We start from the raw sequence: 22961 nt of genomic DNA, 5'->3' as shown, positions 1-22961 counted from the left end.
CCAACAGAAGATCAGAAATCAGCTGTCAGTGTTTGAAGAAAGAAAAGTGAGCTGAGGTCCTCATTACTGTGAAGCTCTCAAAGCAGTCCAAGATCTGAACTTCAGATCATTCGACTGGAAAAGGGGGCAACTATCTTGAGCCCAAAATATTTTACGATTGTCTGAGACAGCGGATGGAGAATCGTCTTCTGCAGACAGAGGATATTACTATCTCTGGATGTGTGAAAGTTTTGGACTCATCAAACTGGCCTAAGAATCCTGGAATAACATTTGGTGAAACAAATATCAAAACTTTAAGTTGTCGTTTTGCTCTTCCAGAGAGAGAAACATGTAGAAGATTTAAGGAGTATTTGATGGAGAAGAAAATTCCAGCGTTCCACCTTCCTCTTCAGAATGCATTGAAATGTGTTCCTATATAAACGAGTGAATGTGAACGTGGGTTTTCTCAAATCAATCTGATCATATCGCCAACAAGAGCTTCATTTCATCTTTCCACAGTCAGCAATATGATGTTCATAAAGTTGGTTGGTCCACCACTGATGTTGTTCCAGCCCAAGGACTATGTATTCTCTTGGTTCATGAAAGGCAGACATCTTGCTGCTGATAGCAAGAGTAAAGTAAGAAGGTGTGAAGACTACAGCAGTCATGAATTAAAGTCAGTTGGGAAAGTGTTGTAATACTATTAATGTAAGTTACACTGTAGTTTTATAGTTAAGTAAATTTTCAGCTGTATTAAAAATAGGATCAGTTGAAGCAGGGGATACCACCCATCATCTATGCCGTTTTGGGACCCAAGCAAGGTTCCAAAAGATTTTTGTTGTGTAGTTACTATTGTTGTTGATGATAGGTGTGGACGGTTTTTGTTGTATTGAGCCAATTAGTGGTGTTTTATAGGTTAAAATATGTTTTCGGTAATATTTCCTTGTATTGTTTTGTATGTCGTAGGGTTGATTGGACTCACCTGTCTCATTTGAAGTGTATTATAAGTCAATTGAAGTGTACGATACCATTTTCTTTTATTGTTAAGGGGTTGATGGGAATCGCATGCTTCATTTGAGGTGATGTAAACTGAAGTGTTCGATACCACATTCTCTTGTATGTTTGGGTGTTCCTTGGTATTACCTGCTTCATTTGAGCTAATCAACTGAAGAGTCCGATTCCAGTTCTTTTGTAGTTCGACATGTTGATGATGTCATGGCTAAAAGCAGACAGTGGTATCCCATTCTTCAGTTATAAGTAATTTTCGCTGCATTATATCCAATGTTGGAGTACCATCAAACTTCTTTTTAGAAAATAACACTGGTTACATGTATGGTTACATTCGTACTATATCTCTCGTATGTTTTAGATATATCTCGATCTCACTATTACAAATGAGTTCATCTACTAGTGTCAACCTTCTTTTTCATCAGGAATGTGACAATCCGCAATTCTGCAGACCCGGTACAAATTTGCTTCCTCTCCCCTATTTGGGTTACAGGCGTAGGGAAAAACGGGTCAAAAACCTCGCCCGGAGCCTTCGGATTGTTGACACTCAGTCTCTCTTTATATTATTTATGCTGATAATATGTCCACTGAACTAATCAACAAAGAAATATATATATATATATATATATATATATATATATATATATATATATACACATACATTATAACAAGAAATACATGTTAATTGAAATTACATACAGAGTATGTTTGTCGTGAACTATTAAGCCGTCTTTGTGCAAAATGTCTGTCGGTGCTTCCACGTACACATATAAATCACAATAGGAAATATATAGTCAATGTAATTAATTTCTGTGTCCTTTGCACATCGTGACTGTTACAGATTTACATTGCAGTTAGTGTTAATTAATTCGTCGTCAACCATAAATACACTACTGGCCATTAAAATTGCTACACCACGAAGATGACGTGCTACAGACGCGAAATTTAACCGACAGGAAGACGATGCTGTGATATGCAAATGATTAGCTTTTCAAAGCATTCACACAAGGTTGGCGCCGGTGGTGACACCTACAACGTGCTGGCATGAGGAAAGTTTCCCACCGATTTCTCATACACAAATAGCAGTTGACCGGCGTTGCATGGTGAAACGTTGTTGTGATGCCTCGTGTATGGAGGAGAAATGCGTACCATCACGTTTCCGACTTCGATAAAGTTCGGATTGTAGCCTATCGCGATTTCGGTTTATCTTATCGAGATCCAACGACTGTTAGCAGAATATGGAATCGGTGAGTTCAGGAGGGTAATACGGAACCCCATGCTGGATCCCAACGGCCTAGAATCACTAGCAGTCAAGATGACAGGCATCTTATCTGCATGGCTGTAACGGATCGTGCAGCCACGTCTCGATCCATGATTCAACAGATGGGGACGTTTGCAACACGACAAATCATCTGCACGAAAAGTTCGACGACGTTTGCAGCAGCACGGACTATCAGCTCGGAGACCGTGGCTGCGGTTACCCTTGAAGCTGCATCACAGACAGGAGCGCCTGCAATGGTGTACTCGACGACGAACCTGGGTGCACGAATGGCAAAACGTCATTTTTTCGGATGAATCCAGGTTTTGTTTACAAGACCATAATAGTCGCATCCGTGTTTGGCGACATCGCGGTGAACGCACATTGGAAGTGTGTATTCGTCATCGCCACACTGGCGTATCACCCAGCGTGATGGTATGGGATGCCATTGGTAATACGTCTCGGTCATTTCTTGTTCGCATTGACGGCACTTTGAACAGTGGACGTTACATTTCGGATGTGTTACAACCCGTGGCTCTACCCTTCATTCGATCCCTGCAAAACCCCAAATTTCAGCAGGATAATGCACGACCGCATGTTACAGGTCCTGTATGGGCCTTTCTGGATACAGAAAACGTTCGACTGCTGACCTGGCCAGCACATTCTCCAGATCTCCCACCAACTGAAAACGTCCGGTCAGTGGTGGCCGAGCAACTGGCTCGTCACAATACGCCAGTCACTACTCTTGATGAACTGTGGTATCGTGTTGAAGCTGCATGGGCAGCTGGACCTGTACACTCCATCCAAGCTCTGTTTGACTCAATGCCTAGGCGTATCAAGGCCATTATTACGGCCAGAGGTGGTTGTTCTTGGTACTGATTTCTCAAGATCTATGCACCCAAATTGTGTGAAAATGTAATCACATGTCAGTTAATATATTTGTCCAATGAATACCCGTTTATCATCTGCATTTTTTCTTGGTGTAGCAATTTTAATGGCCAGTAGTGTGTATATTACACACACACACACACACACACACACACACACACACACACACACACAATTAACATGCTACGGCCGTATTGTAAGTTTACAATCCACCCAATTGGTATCAGTGTCTACAGTTCCTACTTTTACATGTTTGTTTTTCCGCCACTGACCTCGAAACTTTGCTACTCAATTGTAAAAAAACGTGCACATGAAACATTTACTTTCAGTAATAACATAACCCTTAACACATTCACTGTGGCCACCAGTGTGGGCCACTGACGCTCATGTGATAAATGCTGCATGCTGTCTGACGCATTTATTGCAAACGATTCTAACAATGCCTCTGATTTATTGATTTTATTGCAAACTGGAAAGAAAACGCAATTCAAACAAGCGATAAATCTGCTCCATTGAAAAAGAGTTTAAGTCTGATAACGCCAAAATATTTATCAAACGGAGAAAAAGAAACAGGACTCATCTGGAATGTGGTGCTATGGAAACCCAATCCCATATAACAAATAAGTTTTGTTCTTTTGTTCTTTACATATTGTTTAAATGACAATCATCCCCTCCAAAGAATCATTGATTCATCTAAAGATAGACCACTACCAGGATAATACACCTGACACAGTCTGTAGTGAAAATAATTCAATATAGGGCGTGCCTCATACAGGGTGTAACAAAAAGGTACGGCAAACTTTCAGGAAACATCCCTCACACACAAAGAAGGAAAATATGTTATGTGGACATGTGTCCAGAAACGCTTACTTTCCATGTTAGAGCTCATTTTATTACTTCTCTTCAAATCGCATTAATCATGGAATGGAAACACACAGCAACAGAACCTACCAACGTGGCTTCAAACACTTTGTTACAGGAAATGTTCAAAATGTCCTCCGTTTAGCGAGGATATGTGCATCCACCCTCCATCGCAAGGAACCCCTGATGCGCTGATGCAGCCCTGGAGAATGGCGTATTGTATCACAGCCGTCCACAATATGAGCACGAAGAGTCTCTACATTTGGTACCGGGGTTGCGTAGACAAGAGCTTTCAAATGCCCTCATAAATGAAAGTCAAGAGGGTTGAGGTCAAGAGGGTTGAGGTCAGGAGAGCGTGGAGGCCACGGAATTGGTCCGCCTCTACCAATCCATCGATCACCGAATCTGTTGTTGAGAAGCGTACGAACACTTCGACTGAAATGTGCAGGAGCTCCATCGTGCATGAACCACATGTTGTGTCGTACTTGTAAAGGCACATGTTCTAGCAGCACAGGTAGAGTATCCCGTATGAAATCATGATAACGTGCTCCGTTGAGTGTATGTGGAAGAACATGGGGCCCAATCGAGACATCACTAACAATGCCTGCCCAAACGTTCACAGAAAATCTGTGTTGATGACGTGATTGCACAATTGCGTGCAGATTCTCGTCATCCCACACATGTTGATTGTGAAAATTCACAGTTTGATCATGTTGGAATGAAGCCTCATCCGTAAGGAGAACATTTCCACTGAAATGAGGATTGACACTTTGTCAGATGAACCATTCGCAGAAGTGTACCCGTGGAGGCCAATCAGCTGCTGATAGTGCCTGCACAAGCTGTACACGGTACGGAAACAACTGGTTCTCCCGTAGCACTCTCCATACAGTGACGTGGTCAACGTTACCTTGTACAGCAGCAACTTCTCTGACGCTGTCATTAGGGTTATCGTCAACTGCACGAAGAATTCCCTCGTCCATTGCAGGTGTCCTCGTCGTTCTAGGTCTTCCCCAGTCGCGAGCCATAGGCTGGAATGTTCCGTGCTCCCTAAGACGCCGATCAATTGCTTCGAACGTCTTCCTGTCGGGACACCTTCGTTCTGGAAATCTGTCTCGATACAAACGTACCGCGCCACGGCTATTGCCCCGTGCTAATCCGTACATCAAATGGGCATCTACCAACTCCGCTTTTGTAAACATTGCAGACTGCAAAACCACATTCGTGATGAACACTAACCTGTTGATGCTATGTACTGATGTGCTTGATGCTAGTACTGTAGAGCAATGAGTCGCATGTCAACACAAGCACCGAAGTCAACATTACCTTCCTTCAATTGGGCCAACTGGTGGTGAATCGAGGAAGTACAGTACATACAGACAAAGCTACAATGAGCTCTAACATGGAAATCAAGCGTTTCCGGACACATTTGCACATAACATCTTTTCTTTATTTGTGTGTGAGGAATGTTTCCTGAAAGTTTGGCCGTACCTTTTTGTAACACCCTGTATAGTCCATCTGGTTTCAGTTCTCCTGACTGGATTTTTCGCAAAATGCAGTGAATGTAAGATGAGCAAACATCTGTCTCTGCCTGTGCTCATCGCTATTCCCCTGTTTTCGAACAGCGGGTCTTTCTTCCAGTAGTCTTGTAATCGGGCGTATTTGACATTACCCATATCTAATGAAATACCCAGGAAGACTAATATTTCTCCTATACTTACAGGTTTCCAATTACTAATCCTTGAGCCCTCTTTCGTATTTTCGCTTGCAAATATATTGTACACGTTACTGTTTGTTTCATAAACTACGAGCTGCAGTATGTCATCTGTAACTAGTAGTGTAAAGAAACCCATTGGTGTATTGCCAGCAGGATTTATCTGCAAACATTCTGCTTTTGTAAACGGATGATACTGCATCCCACGTGGTTCTTCATGCGAAGTTGCACCTGGTTTGCTTGCTTCTGCATGCGTGGGTTCTTTATCGTCAGCGATTTCCTCATGAACAGCACGAGTGGTCGACTGTAAAGAGCGGACAAATTGAATAGCTGGGCGGCGGCCATTAGAGTGGTAAACTGAGGCGCGGAGTTCGAATATTTATACATCGCTTTTGGTTATAAAATGCCTTCCCTTGAGTTAGGTCACAAACATAATGCCTCATTTAAATACGTTACTACAATATACTTTATAATTTATGAACAAACAGCAACTAGTCAATGTTTATGAATTTATCTTACGTGCTACATGGAATCTGCCGTAGGTAAAAGTTATGTACCGGACCCCTAGCATATTTCGTAGTTCATTTACGATAGATCTACGCAAAATGCATCAAAAAACTCGAAGATTTCCCCACTATATTAATAGATAATTTCGGACTCTACCTTGCTTTAGATTTTACGACGAGAAGTGCGTTATATATGACATAGTGCTTTGGCAACTCACGACCAAATTATCAAGTTTCAACCTAATCTAGACCATGAAAACACTACCGATCAGCCAACTTTCTTCAAAATGATCAGAACATATAAAATGGTATTCTGTCGGTCGGAAATCTTGCCTCCGGACAGCGTGTAACCATTTTTGTAACAGCTGTGGTTTTGAGAAAGGAAACCTGCAAATAGATGCACAGACATTATGGTAATACCGTGTTACAAAAACATTTATTAAGCAAGTGCACTGACATACAAAACAACTTAAAATATCCACATACCGTGAAATGTAATATTCGTTCCTTTCTCGAATTTATTTGTACAATTAATCGCTGCACAACTCTTCACCACTGAACTTCTTTTGATTGGAACGTACAGACAGTAGAATTACGAGTAACAAATACTGTATGTACGTCCCAACAAATATACAACGTTGAATCAGGGTCTTCATAAACAACAGTACTACACAACACATCAGACTACAAACACTATAATGGCGTCCAGGCGAAGGTTCAAATTATCCCGCGACTGCAGCGCCATCAGTGAGTCTAGTTATTTTTTACAAGGGCTTTGTTGTCGTCCGATTCCGAACCGTCGCAAAACATAAACGACAGTTCCGCTTCCCCACTGTCATCACTATGGTATGTTTCTGCATTCTCCAAATTCCAGCCGCCATCCACTGGTTCGTCCTCTCTGAAGTAAACATCAATATCTTGTAACACACTCACAAGGGAACCTCCCCATCGCACCCCCTTAGATTTAGTTATAAGTTGGCACAGTGGATAGGCCTTGAAAAACTGAACACAGATCAATCGAGAAAACAGGAAGAAGTTGTGTGAAACTATGAAAAAAATTAATAAAATATACAAACGGAGTAGTCCATGCGAACATAGGTAACATCAAGGACAATGAGAGTCAAGGAGCGCCGTGGTCTCCTGGTTAGCGAGAGCAGCTATGGAACGAGAGGTCCTAGGATCAAGTGTTCCCTCGACCGAAAATTTTAACTTTTTATTTTCAGTTTATGTGACAAACTCTTATGTTTTCATCACTTTTTTGGGAGTGATTATCACATCCACAAGAAAACCTAAATCGGGCAAGGTAGAAGAATCTTTTTACCCATTCGCCAAGTGTACAAGTTAGGTGGGTCGACAACATATTCCTGTCATGTGACACACATGCCGTCACCAGTGTTGTATAGAATATATCAGACGTGTTTTCCTGTGGAGGAATCGGTTGACCTATGACCTTGTGATCAAATGTTTTCGGTTTCCATTGGAGAGGCACGTCCTTTCGTCTACTAATTGCACGGTTTTGCGGTGCGGTCGCAAAACACAGACACTAAACTTATTACAGTGAACAGAGACGTCAATGAACGAAAGGACAGATCATAACTTTGCGAAAATAAAGAAAGTAAAATTTTCAGTCGAGGGAAGACTTGAACCAAGGACTTCCCATTCCTCAGCTACTCACGCTAACCACGGGACCACTGCACTCCTGTGTTTATACTCTCCTTGATGTTGCACATCAATCCCATGGACTACTCAGTTTGTATATTTTACTAATTTTTTTCTAGTTCCACACAACTTCTTCCTGTTTTCTCGATTGATCTGTGTTCAGTTTTTCAAGCCCTATCCACTGTGCCAACTTATAACTAAATCTGAGGGGGGGTGCGATTGGGAGGTTCCCTTGTCAGTAACTCGTGGTCAGTATAATGTTCACTCTTCCTCTGTTTCGGGTTAGTAGGCCCCAGTGTCGGTTGATTCGCCGACATTGCAAACAGTGCACAACACAGATGACTAAAGGCTAAAACACGCTACTGCAGACAGGAAAACGTTACGTTACATTTCGTTGGTCGCTTGTACTAACACGAGTGCACAGTCGAACAACGAAAACTGAGTATTCAGCTAGCGAACGCACCACTTGTAAGTGTTACCTGCACTGGTATGTTGATCGCAGAAATGCTTAGAAACGTCTGCCATAGCAAACATGTTAAATATGGGACATGAGCTGCAGTCATTTTTATCTTTTTCTACCTAAGCGGGGATGCAGACGGACAACATTGCATCTTGCAGCAATGTTGAGAACCTACACGTGCAGTGCTCTGACGTTTAAAAAAAGGATTATACCACCGAAGGCTTTATCAGTACCTAAGATTGCTGCTTACTCTTTGTAAAAAAGCACCTGTGTAATTTTATTTACTACGAGACATATTGTATCTCACACTCCCTTCTTTGTAAGCACTATTTGGGGTAAGATGTATCTACCAAGATAATAACTGACAGATTAGTCCATGTAATGTTGTATAAAATAACATTAAGTGAAAAAAATCAGGAATTAATAGAAATAAACTGGTTTCGTAATGAACAACCGAGCAGTAAATGTAAACTAATTTCATTATAGCTGCTGTAATTGCAATAGATTTTTGTTCTTACTTGATGTAGAAATGTTTTGTTTTTAAAATCATTAATCCTCCTGAAATAAGTTATCAATTAACTAACTTGTCTAGAAGTAACGCTTACGCATGTCCGGTTTTGACATACAGGTGGAAAGAACTGTATCGGAATTTTTTCATCAAAAATTACTTTTACCAATGTGAAAAAAGCGAAGACAGCCAGTGCTAATCCTTATAGGATATTTTACAAACAAAACTGAGGTGGCAGAACAGCAGGTAACGTGACATTATTATTCACACTCTTCCCATTACGATTTGCTTAAGTCCACCCAAAAAGTTGTGAAGGGTGGTAAGCACATTAGTGTTTGCATGTTGTTATGTGGCCATGTTGTTCAGTTAACTCACAATACACTGGCTCATTAGTAAGTTGGTTGCTATGGCAACAAATATCAAGTGATCTCAGTTCCTTTACCGAAATTTACACACATCTGTGGGGCACGTTATTTTTGTTAATTAATTATTTGAGACACTAAGATTTCTAAGTCTAATGATACCTCGAAACTACAGAATTGTGATTGCACTGTAAGTGTACACGTACTTCTCAACTTTTCCACATGATGGTGCATTTCATATTTTTATTTGTACAGTTATTTCTCCTATTCCGAACATTGTGGATCACACATCTTCATTATTCCAGGAGATATGATTAAAAGATATCAATTCATTATTATGCAAGAAAAATGCTTTACAATGGAATATTACGAACTGATAACCTAGTCGTTTTGTACACTGATTGTTCTAGATTCAAAGAAATAAATTTATCTTAAGTATCCATTGTTCAAGATACAATTTCAAGACATCAATCTCCTATACCTTGTAATGCTTCTAAAAGTTTGTTTTAATAGTATCGAGACCCACAATTTTCTGGACACAGTGATCCTCTTAGGTTTCCCGTATTTTGGATTTCAACGGAAATATTCAAAATTTACACTTGGGCTTCATAAATTATAAATGGCAGCTTTATTGTAAGCCATCGAAATTTTATCGCACACGAAGCACTGAAATGTAGACTGCAATGTGCTTTTGTCAGCCAAACATAGCTCATGTCACATGATCTCACCAGCCAATGACAGCAGCTGTTCAAAGCACAGGAGTTATTTAGTCCGCTAATGAAAGCACAAATAGAGAAAGTTTATGATCTAAATTCATAACCACACAGTATATCGACAAGAAAAGCTAATGTTTCACATAACATTGGTCTCTCTTAGCATGCGTTACCCTTTAATATATATCAAACAAATTTACCAGTAAAATTTTAAATAATGGCTGGTCTTCTGGGCCGCAAATTTTTCCTAAATGGCTGGTCCTCAGTGTGTTAAGTTTTGATTGATATTCACATGCTCCACGATTTAAGAAATTCATCACACACTCATGTTGCATAAAAGGAAAATTTCTCTGAAAATAACTTCTCAAAACACCATTCTGAATATTTTCCCACGAAATGTAACCGGTTATGACATCACTCACCAAAAGCAGTTTGTCATTACTAAGTATTTCAGTATTTGTCCGACAGCATTTGAACCACATTGCACTCAGCAGACACTTGTGTGTGCCCTGTGTTTTTTTTGCTGTAAATGGTACATTTGCTTTGCAATTAAAGTTTTATTTTGTTGTTATTCTTTCATTTATGTTTTATTGCTGCTGTAGCAGGTTAAAGTAAACTGTTTTAGTATATCAGTTCTTACCAGTCATAATTACAAAAATAACTGAAAACTGGAACTAAGAATTCCCATGAAAACATTCTTGTATTTTCATGGGGCTGTGACACTATTTGTGAGTTACCCGACATCAGTATTTTTACACACATCGGAGCAGTAACCGCCGCGCACAAGCAAACCTATTTTTGACGTTCTGCGCCATGGAGGTAGAATAAGGGGAGATGGCGCTACAGACTTGCGCTGTACGTTGTTTTGAAGCCAGTGGGCGAGGCCTGCCGCCATCTTGGATCCCCCAAAACATTAGCAGACGAGTGTTTACAATTGCTTCTTGTTCGTTATTTATGTCGTGTGCACGTGATATTTGTTTTATATAGTAAATGTTACTAGGTTTTAGTGAACAACACAGCATAAGGGACGCAACTTCAAACGTTTTTCTGGTCTTAAATGCGTATTCGATACAGTAATACATAAAAATGTTATGCTTCTTGCCTCAGTACTGTAATTCCTTTTTGTTTATACACTTAGAATAACCGAGAAGAGACGTATGTGCTATGAAAAGCGTGCTTTTGTAATCCATTTCTATTCACTTTCATTGTGTTTGTGTCGATAAATGATAAAGCCAGAACTCCAAAAACAATGATTGATAATTCAGAGGCACCGATTTGTATTCGTTGCATTTTCAAGTCAAATGCAAATTTTAAATGTTCACGTTTGCAAGAAACTTACCTTATTTCCTTTGGTGTCCCATAGATGTATGCAGGGATGATATAAACAAGCCAGCTGTCATGTCAACAAAGTGAAAAATACGTTAAATTTCGAAGGAACAGAACTGAATTTAAGATAGTCAGGCCCATTGTAGTTTACACATGTGCTTTGTTTTTAAATTGTACCTACCAAATGACATTCAGTGTTGCAAAGAACAGAAATTTACAGGGTAACACGACAACACAGTGATTAATGTAATGATTTAAGCCTGGACTTCGATAGGGAACTTTGCTTTAACAAATATGTAACCATTTAAGTACTTATAATTTAACCACTGTAACAGGTGTTCCACACATTTTACTGAAGATTTAATTAACTACATGTAGTTACATTAGTTTTACATTAAATTATTGCATTTTAAAACATTAGTCCCCATTTCCAGGATATTTCTTGCCAGGACTTTTCAGTTACTTCAGAATAACCACACAGTGAAAACCAAGTGTAATGCTCACTTCCAGACAGCTCTTCGCCTTGGATTGATAGGAAATCTAAAGTTAAATCACAGAAATAAAACCATACTGTAAAACTTTACAGTGCATCAGAATTTCAAGTATATATAAGAAAATAGCACTTAAATAAGTCCACTTACGAATGAAATGTGATTTGTTTAAACTTTAGACTACAATCAGAACGATTAGTACACCCGTGAGCGACGCAAGCCGGCATTTTTTATCAAAACACTTCACGACTACACGGAATCAAACCACCAGAAGCGAATGGTTTGGGGTAGCTAACATGGCGGACCTTCTCTTGGATCGGCTTCAAGTTTGTGACGTCATGACAACTCCTCTTATTTTTACCTCCATGTTCTGCGCATTGACGTCACGGAGGAACAGCTCTTGGCGCGCGCGAAGTGTACGTTTGAGCTTTGTGCTGTCGTGTTTCGTGCGTGTTGTTACCGTTTGGTTATCTTTGTGCAGTGAGTGTTTTTCCGAAGTATTTGAGTAAGTGCAAGCAATGTCAGGTTGTGCTGTTGTTGGCTGTAATTCTCACAATCGCAATACAAAAGGGACTGAAATAGTGTTGCATTGTTTCCCACGTGATGAAAGTCTGCAAAAGGTTTGGCTTTCAAAATGGTTTAGGAAAGATCCTGTGAACGTAGGAAGCGCAAGAATATGCTCTCGCCATTTCAAGGAAACGGGCTATATCCGGGACTTACGTTCAGAACTGTTAAATTTACCGCGGAAACTAATCCTTGAGAGTGATGCGTATCCGTCTTGCAATTTGCCTTGTGGTAGTAGCGCCAGTGACAACACACCGATTGCAATAGAAGCAAGGAATAACAAAGGTGAAATTCGCAGAAGAAGCCTAGAGACTTTAAAGAAGCCCTCACCACTGAAGAGGAATGTTGATAACTGTACATTTACAGATGAAGTTCTTTGTAGTGATCGACAAAGTCACTTTAAAGAATTCTGTAGCGTCATTACAGAGGAGACATGCTCATCTAACATGTGCATGAAATTGCGAGCACGTAATAAAGATCTTAGAGGTCAGCTGTCCTCAATGAAACGACGTCTGCACGAAGGAGAATTTAATAAAAAGGGACTTGTGACTCATGAAACTAATCGAGTACTGGGCAAAATATTTTCACCCAATCAAATTAGAAGTTTGTTGCATGGGTCAAAACGGGTTCGATGGGGCAAAGAGGACTTTTGTAAGTCTATTACTTTACGTGCGGTGTCGCAGAAGAGATACAATTTCCTCAGAGAAAAACTCGGATATCTACTACCTGCAGTGTCAACCTTGCGTTCTTGGATAAACCGCAGTTTTAGTTGCCAACCACGAATTTTGAAGGATGTTTTAGTGATGATGAAAATGCAGGCTGCAACACTGACTGACAGGGAACGTATTTGTGTTTTGTCATTTGATGAAATGAACATTGACAGTAGAATTTGTTACGATCAGCAAGATGACAGGATTCTTGGACCTCCTCGTTGTCATGGTCCGAGGCTTGTTTGCAACGTGGAAGCAGCCTCTCTATTACAGTTTTGACGTTCAGATGACAGCAGCACTCTTGAACGAAGTAATTGTTTCCCTGGTCAGCATTTGCTACAATGTTGTGGCTGCAGTAGCAGACATGGGGGCACAGAATAGTTCTGTCTGAAAGGTGCTTGGCGTTACTCTTGAAAACACTTGTTTTCCAAACCTGTGTGATTCTGAGACGTGTGTGGATGTTTGCTGACGTTCTCCATTTGCTCAAACTCTTAAGGAACCACTTGCTGGATCAAGGAATAATGTTGGAAAACAAGGCTGTGACAAAAACTGTGTTCGAGAAACTGTTAGTTTTGGACAGTGGCGAGATGAAAATATGTCCTAAGTTATCTCAGCAACACATTACAGTGAAGGGCAGAGAGTGACAGCGAGTACACTCAGCTGCTATCAAATACAACTGCACAGGCGATTCTGTATTTGATGCCTGAAGGAGGACATGTCTGTGATTTCATACAGATGGTGGATGAGACTTTTAATGTACTTAATTCAAGAATAAAAGAAAGTAATAAATCACTAGCCTGTGGATTTCGTGTCAGTTTTCAAGCCCAAGAACAGTGCCTACGTAAATTTTATAAGTGCTGTGACAAGATGCGTGTTGGCACCTCAAAGCCTCTCCTACCATTTCAGAAAGGATTTTTGAAAACTGTTCGGTCACTTTTGGGTCTGTTCAGTGACTTACCTGTTTATAATACTGAATATATTCTTACAGCAAGATTAAATCGAGACTGCTTGGAAAACTTTTTTTCTCTTATAAGAGGCCTTGGCCATTTTTATGATCATCCATCGTCAGTCGAGGTAAAGACTGTTGTTGTTGTTGGGAGCAAACACTCATGGGTCATTCCATGTTAAAGAGACTTTGTGACAAAAAATTAAAATGACAATATTAAAAATTTAACCTTAAAAATGCCAAATACATTTGTTCATTGCAAAATAATCATAAATAAGAAAAAATTTAATTTCTACCTTCACTGTTTAAAGTGCACTACTCTATGGCACCACAGAGAGGTATGTTTTCTGCTATTTCCACATGAGTATTAGTTGTGTTATCGATGGCTGATTGTTCTATTGTTGCAAAGAATATTGAAGTCAACATTGCTAAAGATCATAATAATTTGTTTCGTTGAGGTAAGCTAATTGCATTTCTTTGTTTTGTTAGTTTTATAATATATAAGCAGCTTGTAACACCTGTAACAAAAAAAGATACAAAAGTTTAATTTGTAATCTAGTAAATTTGTTCTGTACAATACCTTTCTATAAATGTGAGGTTATGCACATGTTTTACAATATCATTCCATTACATGGCATTTTGAAATCTTATTTAACACTCTTAGAGCTGTTTTGGGTGTTACTTAACACATGCGTAACACCCGTAACTTGAATTAGAATGCTACCTTCATCTTTAGTAGGCCTAGGCCCTACATTTAAATTATAACCAAACGATATTATTATGAATGAAAAAAGTTTTTTAACTATGTTTATTACATATGAAAACAGTTTTAAGCATGAAAAATAAAATTTTTATTCCTCTGCATACATTTGTTTAAGCACTACATCTACATTATAAAAGTTAATTAGGGCATTAACCTGACTCAACTGACATTCTCCTAAAAATTTAATTAAGCCCAAAATAGTTTAGATTACCAATAGTTTATGTTTTCCATTCTAATTTTTCCAAGAACAACAATATTACTAACCTCAGTTTTAAATTTTATATAGGCCCAGTAAACTGCTTATTGAGGCAAATTCTAGTCATTGATAAGAGCCTATGTTTAACAATGTCTTTTCCTTTTATCTCTGTGCACAGTGTTATGTTTATATATAAATAGGCCTACATTATCAGGATTTCTGTCTTCGCAGACCATGGCACCAGTACCAGCAAGGGAGAGTGAAGAAGCACCGAGAAAAGATGAAAGAAAACACGAGAAAGAGACAAATTAAGAAAATTGCAGGTTAAAGAAAAATTGAAAAATAATCAATGTCTTAGAGATAAGAATCGAAGAAAAATAAGAGAGAGAGAGTGAGAGCATTCAGAGAAAAGAAAAAAAACTAGAACTCACAAGATCAAAAGTTCCAAATGAATCTCCTCCTATTGGGACTTATAAGTGTAAACAGACATTTGGTAAAGCTGTGAAGAAAGTGTTGAAGGTACTTCCAAAAAGCCCCAGTAAAAAATCTGCTGTTATTAAAAAGATAGTTTCCGATATAATTGGCTCTGAAACTTTCATATGTGATCCAAAACATACCAGAACTCCAATCTTAAGTGAAGAGGAAAAACTAAAAATTCACAAGTTCTTCACTAGGGACGACATTAGCCGCCAATCTCCTGGGCGTAAAGATGTTTTAACTGTATGGAAAGAGGGAGAATGTAAACACAAATTCCAAAAGCGTCACTTACTTCTGACTATAGGAGAGGTTTATGAGGAATACAAAAAACTCCATCCAGATATTTCTGTAGGAAAGTCCACATTTTATTCACTGCGACCACCTTTTGTTCTCCTATCATAATATACACCACACAATGTATGTGTGTGTGTATCTACCACTACAATTTTATAAGCATACTTGAGTCTTTGAGCAAATCTGTTCCAAGCAATCACAAGGAATTATTGAAAGAATTAAGTTGTAATTCACAGAACAAAGACTATGTTTTTGGGTCATGCCAGGAATGTCAAATTAAATTGAGCAAATTTATCCCAGAAGGCTTTGACTTAAATAAAACTATTGTCTGGAAGCAATGGGAAAATGATGCGAAACATCGTCCTTGTCTTAGTGAACATTCAGGGAGCTGCGATGATACCTTAGCATCACTGGTTGACAAATTGCCTCAGTTTAAAAAAAAAAAACATTGCTACGTGAAGATAAAGCAGAGTGATTTCTTCCAAGGAAAGAAAAACAGCCTTGACGATGAAGAATGTGTTCTTCAAATTGACTTTGCAGAGAATTATGCTCTAATTTCACAAGATGAGGTACAGAGTGCACACTGGGCACATTCACAATAACTATTTGCACTTTCTGCATTTGGTTTGCAAACCATGAAGTCGGGTCCTATGCAGTCATCAGTAACGACCTTTCACACACAAAATATTCTGTGTGGACTTTTCTTAAAACTGTTATATGGAGATTGAAACAGCATTTCCTAAAGTTAAAAGAGTTTTTATATTTTCTGACAACTGTGCTGGGCAGTTCAAAAATAAATATACTTTGTCCAATCTATGTTATTTTGGGAGAGACTTTGGATTGACAGTTGAGTGGAATTTTTTTGCCAGTTCACATGGTAAAGGAGCCATTGATGGCATTGGAGGTGCACTGAAGAGGAGCGTGCTGACAGCTGTTAGATCTAGGAAAGTTATTATTAACAATGCAATTGACTTTTATGACTACACTCTGAAGAAATTTTCTAAAATTAAGGTACTATAGGTTGATCAGATAACAGTGGAGCATAACATTCCTATTTTGGATGAAAGGTGGAAAAATTTATAAGCGATTCCTAAAATCCAGGGCTGCCATCACTTTCGGCCTTATAACATAACTGATTTCAAAAACAGCAGAGTCATTAATGACATGGGTGTCAGTATTTATTACTGAGGAGGCCAAAGTTAAAACATTACATGCAAAAAGATGCATAAACTTCTATGAAATGTGCAGTTCTGATCAGGAGATTGTTGCACTATCTGAATCGCAAGACAATATTGGAAGTGCTTTTGAGTTAAGCCTAACTAATAAAATTGAAAAGTCTGATTTAAAATTTGTGTTATTTGTCTTGGTTGACATACCAAGTGCAAAAAGAAGCCAACCCTATCCAAAATTCAATACCGTTACTTGGGAATCTGCCAGAGTGAGGTTGCTGAAGAGGAGGATGTGAAAAAGTTTCTGAAGTCAGTAGGAAAAAGGAAAACACTTTTTAAACTAGAGGCAACTCATGTTTTGTTAAATTCAGTCAAGTACTATTTAAGGCCTTTACAAATGTCTGCTTGTGTCTGTGTATGTGCGGATGGATGGATGGATGGATGGATGTGTGTGTGTGTGTGTGTGTGTGTGTGTGTGTGTGTGTGTGTGTGTGTGCGCGCGCGCGCGCACGCGAGCGAGAGTGTTTATCCTTCCTTTTTTCCCCCTAAGGTAAGTCTTTCCGCTCCCGGGATTGGAATGACTCCTTACCCTCCCTTAAAACCCACATCCTTTCGTCTTTCCCTCACCTTCCCTCTTTCCTGACGAAGCAACCGTTGGTTGCGAAAGCTAGAATTTTGTCTGTGTTTGTGTCTATCGACCTGCCAGCGCTTTTGTTTGGTAAGTCTCATCTTTGTTTTTACATATATTTTTCCCACGTGGAATGTTTCCCTCTATTATATATATACTGAGTTATGATGTCCAAAATAATAATAATTATTTATATTTCAAAATAAAATACAGTTGTTTTACAAGAATAAAAGCTTCATCAAGTTTGCACTCATAACAGTGGCCAGGTCTACTTCTGGTAACACCCGTAACAATACTTTTTTGATTAATAACCAGGAGAACAATAAAACAATTCCAGTATCAACATTTCTAACATGAAATATAATGTAAGCCTTAAAAGTTTTCAATATTAAATTCAATAAATATTTTTCCTGATTTTAAGGTGTGTACGTGTAACAACCGTAACTATGGAATTGCCCTCACGATATTCCTCTTTCAAATGCATAGTCTGTTGAGCTAGGTGAAGAAGGAAGATTCGTGACCAACTGTTTTTCGCAATATCCTGGCTGATATGTCTGAGGCGTTGGCAATGGTTGAAGGAAATAGAAGACTTAGATTTTGGAGGAGGAGAATCCGATTTGCCTCCAATGTCACTGGCTTCCGATTGTAGCACTGAAGGATTTAAATATCTTGCTGGATATGTAGCTTATCGATGCAGACAGTTTGACAGATCACAGACACTGGAGAGTTGCTGACACTGCCCCCCCTGCCTGAGGAGACAAGAGGTTGGCTGGGCATGGTTTCTCAGAGGGGGAGGGGGTGTTTGCTTGTGCCTTCAAAAATGTGGCTCGAAACAGTTACCAGATTTGAATTAATTTTTGCCCAGATCCATGGACACAACAGTTTGTCCAGGGAAACTGGTGTCATCGAGAACCTGTGTGCTATACTTAACGAGCGATTCCCCACTATTCACCTAGAATTCATTAAGATTTATACCAGGACGAGAACATTTATCCGACTGCGTTGGCTGTCTGAATGACAAGTCGAAGAAAGCAGATGCAGCTCAGCATTGGAAAGCAAGGAAGTAGTATTTGTCATCACTTTAGAATGTAAATAAACAATATTCATGAACGTTAAATAATATGTAAACAGAATATAAATGAGCGTTACATAGAGCTTGTCTACAAGTTAACACTTTTCCCAGCGCCAAAGTTAGAAAATTGAATGCTCATTTCGAATGTTTACTTTGTAGAGAACTGCAAAACAGACTGTGTTTTGCACTTATTTTTGTATATTTTGATCTACAGATGCTTGATTTTATTAAAGTCAAGCACTCAGCAGTGTGTTTAAAAGCTGGACAAGTTACAGAATATAGCAGTAACTTTCTAAAAATAGCAGAATAACAATTTACATTTTATTATTTCTTTAGAAACTGAAACATTCCACAAATACATCACTTAAATGTGCGGACTGCATCTTGTAGCGCTGTTGCCGAGGCAGCGACGGTTCCTTCGTGACGTCACAGCCTCAATCAGTGGCAGGACAGAACGCTTACTGCTCAATTTTTTTTTTTTTTTATGGACCTTGGTATTACTATTTTGTGGGAATGAGGAGACCATAAATAGCAATGTAGTGTGTGTGTGTGTGTGTGTGTGTGTGTGTGTGTGTGTGTGTGTGTGTTTTCAATTAAAACGCATACAATTCCATATTTCAATGCAACACCACTGCTGAGATTTTTGGTCCACAGTGATAAATGGGCAGAGCTCAACAGTAAGGATGCAAAACATTTCAAAATGGCAGAGTTATCTGTTCACCATGGCACTTGTTTTAACTTTATACATGGGTTATCATGGACAGGAGTACCTATTTACAAAAAATAATGGAACCAAACCCAAAAGGCCGCATATGATGCTCCCAGTGCTTCCCAAGCAGTTCAGTTCGAGTTTCCAGTAATTCGCTAACCTCTGCAGAACCTGTTCCATAAAAACGCAACGTCACCAGCAATTGTCAACAATGGCCTCTGTAGGCACTGTACAAACTTCCAGTACATACCAGTCAAATGAAATGGCAAGATTTCTTCCTCATACACTGCATAAGGTCACAAGACCTAGTAGCTCTCACATTATGTTCATTGTGAATAGAAGATGAAACTGAACAGCCTAGCTCCATTGGACAAGGAGTCCACATTTTCTCATTCTTCGATATGTGCTTACCTTTGGCGTGTCTGCATTCTGACTTCTGATCCCTACAGGATATGTGTAACCTACTTTTGCTCTGCTTGCCATTAACACGAATGCATTTAGAAAGGAACATACTGAACAGTGGGAGGGGGGGGGGGGGGGGGGGGAGGAGAGAGAGAGAGAGAGAGAGAGAGAGAGAGAGAGAGAGAGAGCTACTTTCTGAAAAGCACACACGCACGCAACCACGAACTCCAGCAACCGACTTGATGTGTCTTTACAGTAATTATCTGTCTTTTCCTACATTGTTGATATTCCTATCTAGAATTACCATAGTTTGACAAAAATACTTTGAATCGGCCAAAGACTCTTTAACTAGTTCGATACGAACAGAACGCAAGATATTTGGAATGCATGTTTCACAGTAAACGGATGGTGTTCATCCAACAAATTAATTTTTACTATGTGGGTGGCGAGAGACAGTTCATATTACAAATGCAGTTTTAAGTCTACACTGATAACTAATTTTGCGATCTGGAGGCAAATTCATTACAGCCTTATAGCATGTCAGTGTTCCTGCAACTACAGTAGAACTATTTTACATGCTCAATTTTACATTTTTCGCAATTCTACACCATAAATTTGTAGCCCGTGGAAAATTAGACAATATCAATGCTAAAAATTCCACATTTCTGTTTCTTCCTAGTAAAGCAAAAGTTATTAGAAATAGCCGAAATGGTTGTTTAAAAGGTGAAAGGAACTGTTTGTGAACTAGAAATGGTGGATTTTATAGCAGCGGTAGTGTTGAAAGCGGCAAAAAATTTTTTTTGTTATGGTTTGGAAGTGGGTTACGTATTATTGAGTATATATAGGCGGGATAAAATTGTATAGCAGATTACGGTAAAAAGGAGAAGGTGAATACAAAGTGAAACTACTGGCAAAAACACAAAGAGAAAATAAGATGACAGGAAAGATTTCGAAATGCAGCGTAAGATTTACTCTATTCTACATTCTTGCTCGCTGTCTCCTTTGACTTTCTCCTGTTTCCTTCTTACTAACAACGGATATGGCTAAACAGAAGAATTCTCACCATGGGTGATGGCAGAATTTAGGAACATTTTATGCCATTGCAGAGAGGAAATGCTATTCTGTTGGAAATGTTATTTCCTGCTCTGTATCGTCCGTTTCATGTGCATGTTTCTGTCCACAGTGGCAGCAAACATTTCTCAGTTTATTCAATCATCTACAATGCTACTTGTAGCAGCATGTATTAGTGTCCTCGTGTGTAGATATGACATGGCAGACAATACAAATAATGCAACATCATTAATACTCAAAGGAGCACGCAAACACACAGACGGCGTTGTCGTCGTGCAATCTTATTTATTGTGATTTGTGACTCAGGCTGTATCTCTCACTGTTCTGTAGTTTTACAGAATAAGGTTGCATTTATCAAAGAATTTCTTAATTGATTTTACAACTACGACACAATTTGATGGAGAGTTTGTATAGTACTTGTTAGTGGTTGATGAAATCTGATTATTAGTAAGAAATCTGTCAGTTTGGGTAGTCTTTGGTGAGCAAAAACATACTATGAACTAGCAGGGAAACTGAACTGGGAACTGAAAATGGAAACAGTTCTAGTTTCTGTAACTTCACTTTGATATCGAATGATCTGAATTCCTGGTAAATATGGTATTACAGTTTCTTAGAAAAAGAGAAATTTCAGGAAGGCAATTACAACCAGACATGCTGTTCAGTTTTTTGTTAACAGGAGATTCATTCCAGAGCCTCGAGTATTTATTTCATGTTTCGAAGCTAGCTATGACGTACAACCTTATTCTGTTTTCTACAGTGTCTCAGTTTTCTACCAAATGTAGCTGCAGTTTTCTGCAGATCATCTTTTTCAATTGCTGCTGTTCTACTGCTTGCATCTTATGTTCCACAAGCAGATGTCAACCTGGTACGTCGACACCTACTCTAAAGCGCTTTATCTACTGCATTTTTTTCCCGGAAAAAATAATACAGCAAGAGGAAAAATGACTACACGACACAACATACACTTACACCATGCAATAGCTGGCCTGAAACTTTTTCTTTGATCTGTAGTGACACTGCTATGGATAGACATTACCTTGTTTCAAAAGGTTTTTCTGACCAGTGACCTCAAGTAGCCAGAAACATGTTTGAAAGAAAATACGTTTCTCAAAGAAAACACATTTCAAGCTTAGTGCGTATGTGGCTTGAAGTCTACTCGACCCAATTACACCGATGTTGGCTACAAAATGGGGGAAAAACCCTCATGTTAAATTCAGACACCTTTCCGCTTACTTCATAGTTTTCAGTTCAATTCACCATCAAGTTCTGCTTCAGAGACAACTCAAAGGGAAGATGTCTCAAAAATGCACATTTTTTGTGTGGATTATGGCCGTAGAATGCGGAAAATAGCTATCACATTGAACCAGCGGGCAACTTCAATTTTTGACAAGTTTGCTTTATGTTGAACATCTGATTTTTACGGACTGATTAAATTCATTACCAGAAATTACTGCATTAAGATTTTATTTTCCATTCAATTATGGTGATTACGATTTTTAATCACACATGCCAATTATACCTTTTGGCTTGTATTTTTGAGGTGTTGATGTTTTCCTAAGTTTTATGATTTTCAAGTCTCAATCCCATAAAAACTTAAAATATGGGTTTCACTGTACCTGCCTATCGCAGCCATTTGCGCTTCGTAGTTTAATGCCGACTGTCAGTTATCTCCTCTCAGCACATTTACTATAGCTTATTACAGGCGCACACAAGTGCAATATTACAAACACCCGTAATTTACTGTAATTGCCCCAAATTTTCTGAACATGTCTTCGGTCCAAAGGCTGGTTTGACACAGCTCTCCATGTTACTTTATAATATCCCTCCACGAGTAACTGCTGCAAATTACATCATCCACAATCTCACTGTATTCATCTCTTTCTCCCTCTACAATCTTCCACCCCCAACCCTCCTCCATCACTTTTCACCAATACTAAACTGTCCCTCAATGTCTCAGACTGTATTGTATCAACCGATACCTTCTTTTAGTTTGAGTGACAAATTTCTTATCTTCCGCATTCTCCTGTAGCATATCCCACATTTTCCTTCCATACCCCACACATGGCGACACTGAAGACAAATGAAATTTTAACTCTGCAACAAAGTGTGTGTTGATCAGAAACTTACTGGTAGATTAAAGTTGTGTGCCTGACAGACTAACTCGAGACCTTCACCTTTTGTGGGCAAGTTCTCTACTGGATGAGCTCCACTGAAGCAGGGCTAAACCAAT

This window comes from Schistocerca americana, chromosome 11 (genome assembly GCF_021461395.2).
Source record: "Schistocerca americana isolate TAMUIC-IGC-003095 chromosome 11, iqSchAmer2.1, whole genome shotgun sequence".
Lineage (NCBI taxonomy): Eukaryota > Metazoa > Arthropoda > Insecta > Orthoptera > Acrididae > Schistocerca > Schistocerca americana.
Note: the sequence above shows the minus strand (reverse complement) of the source record.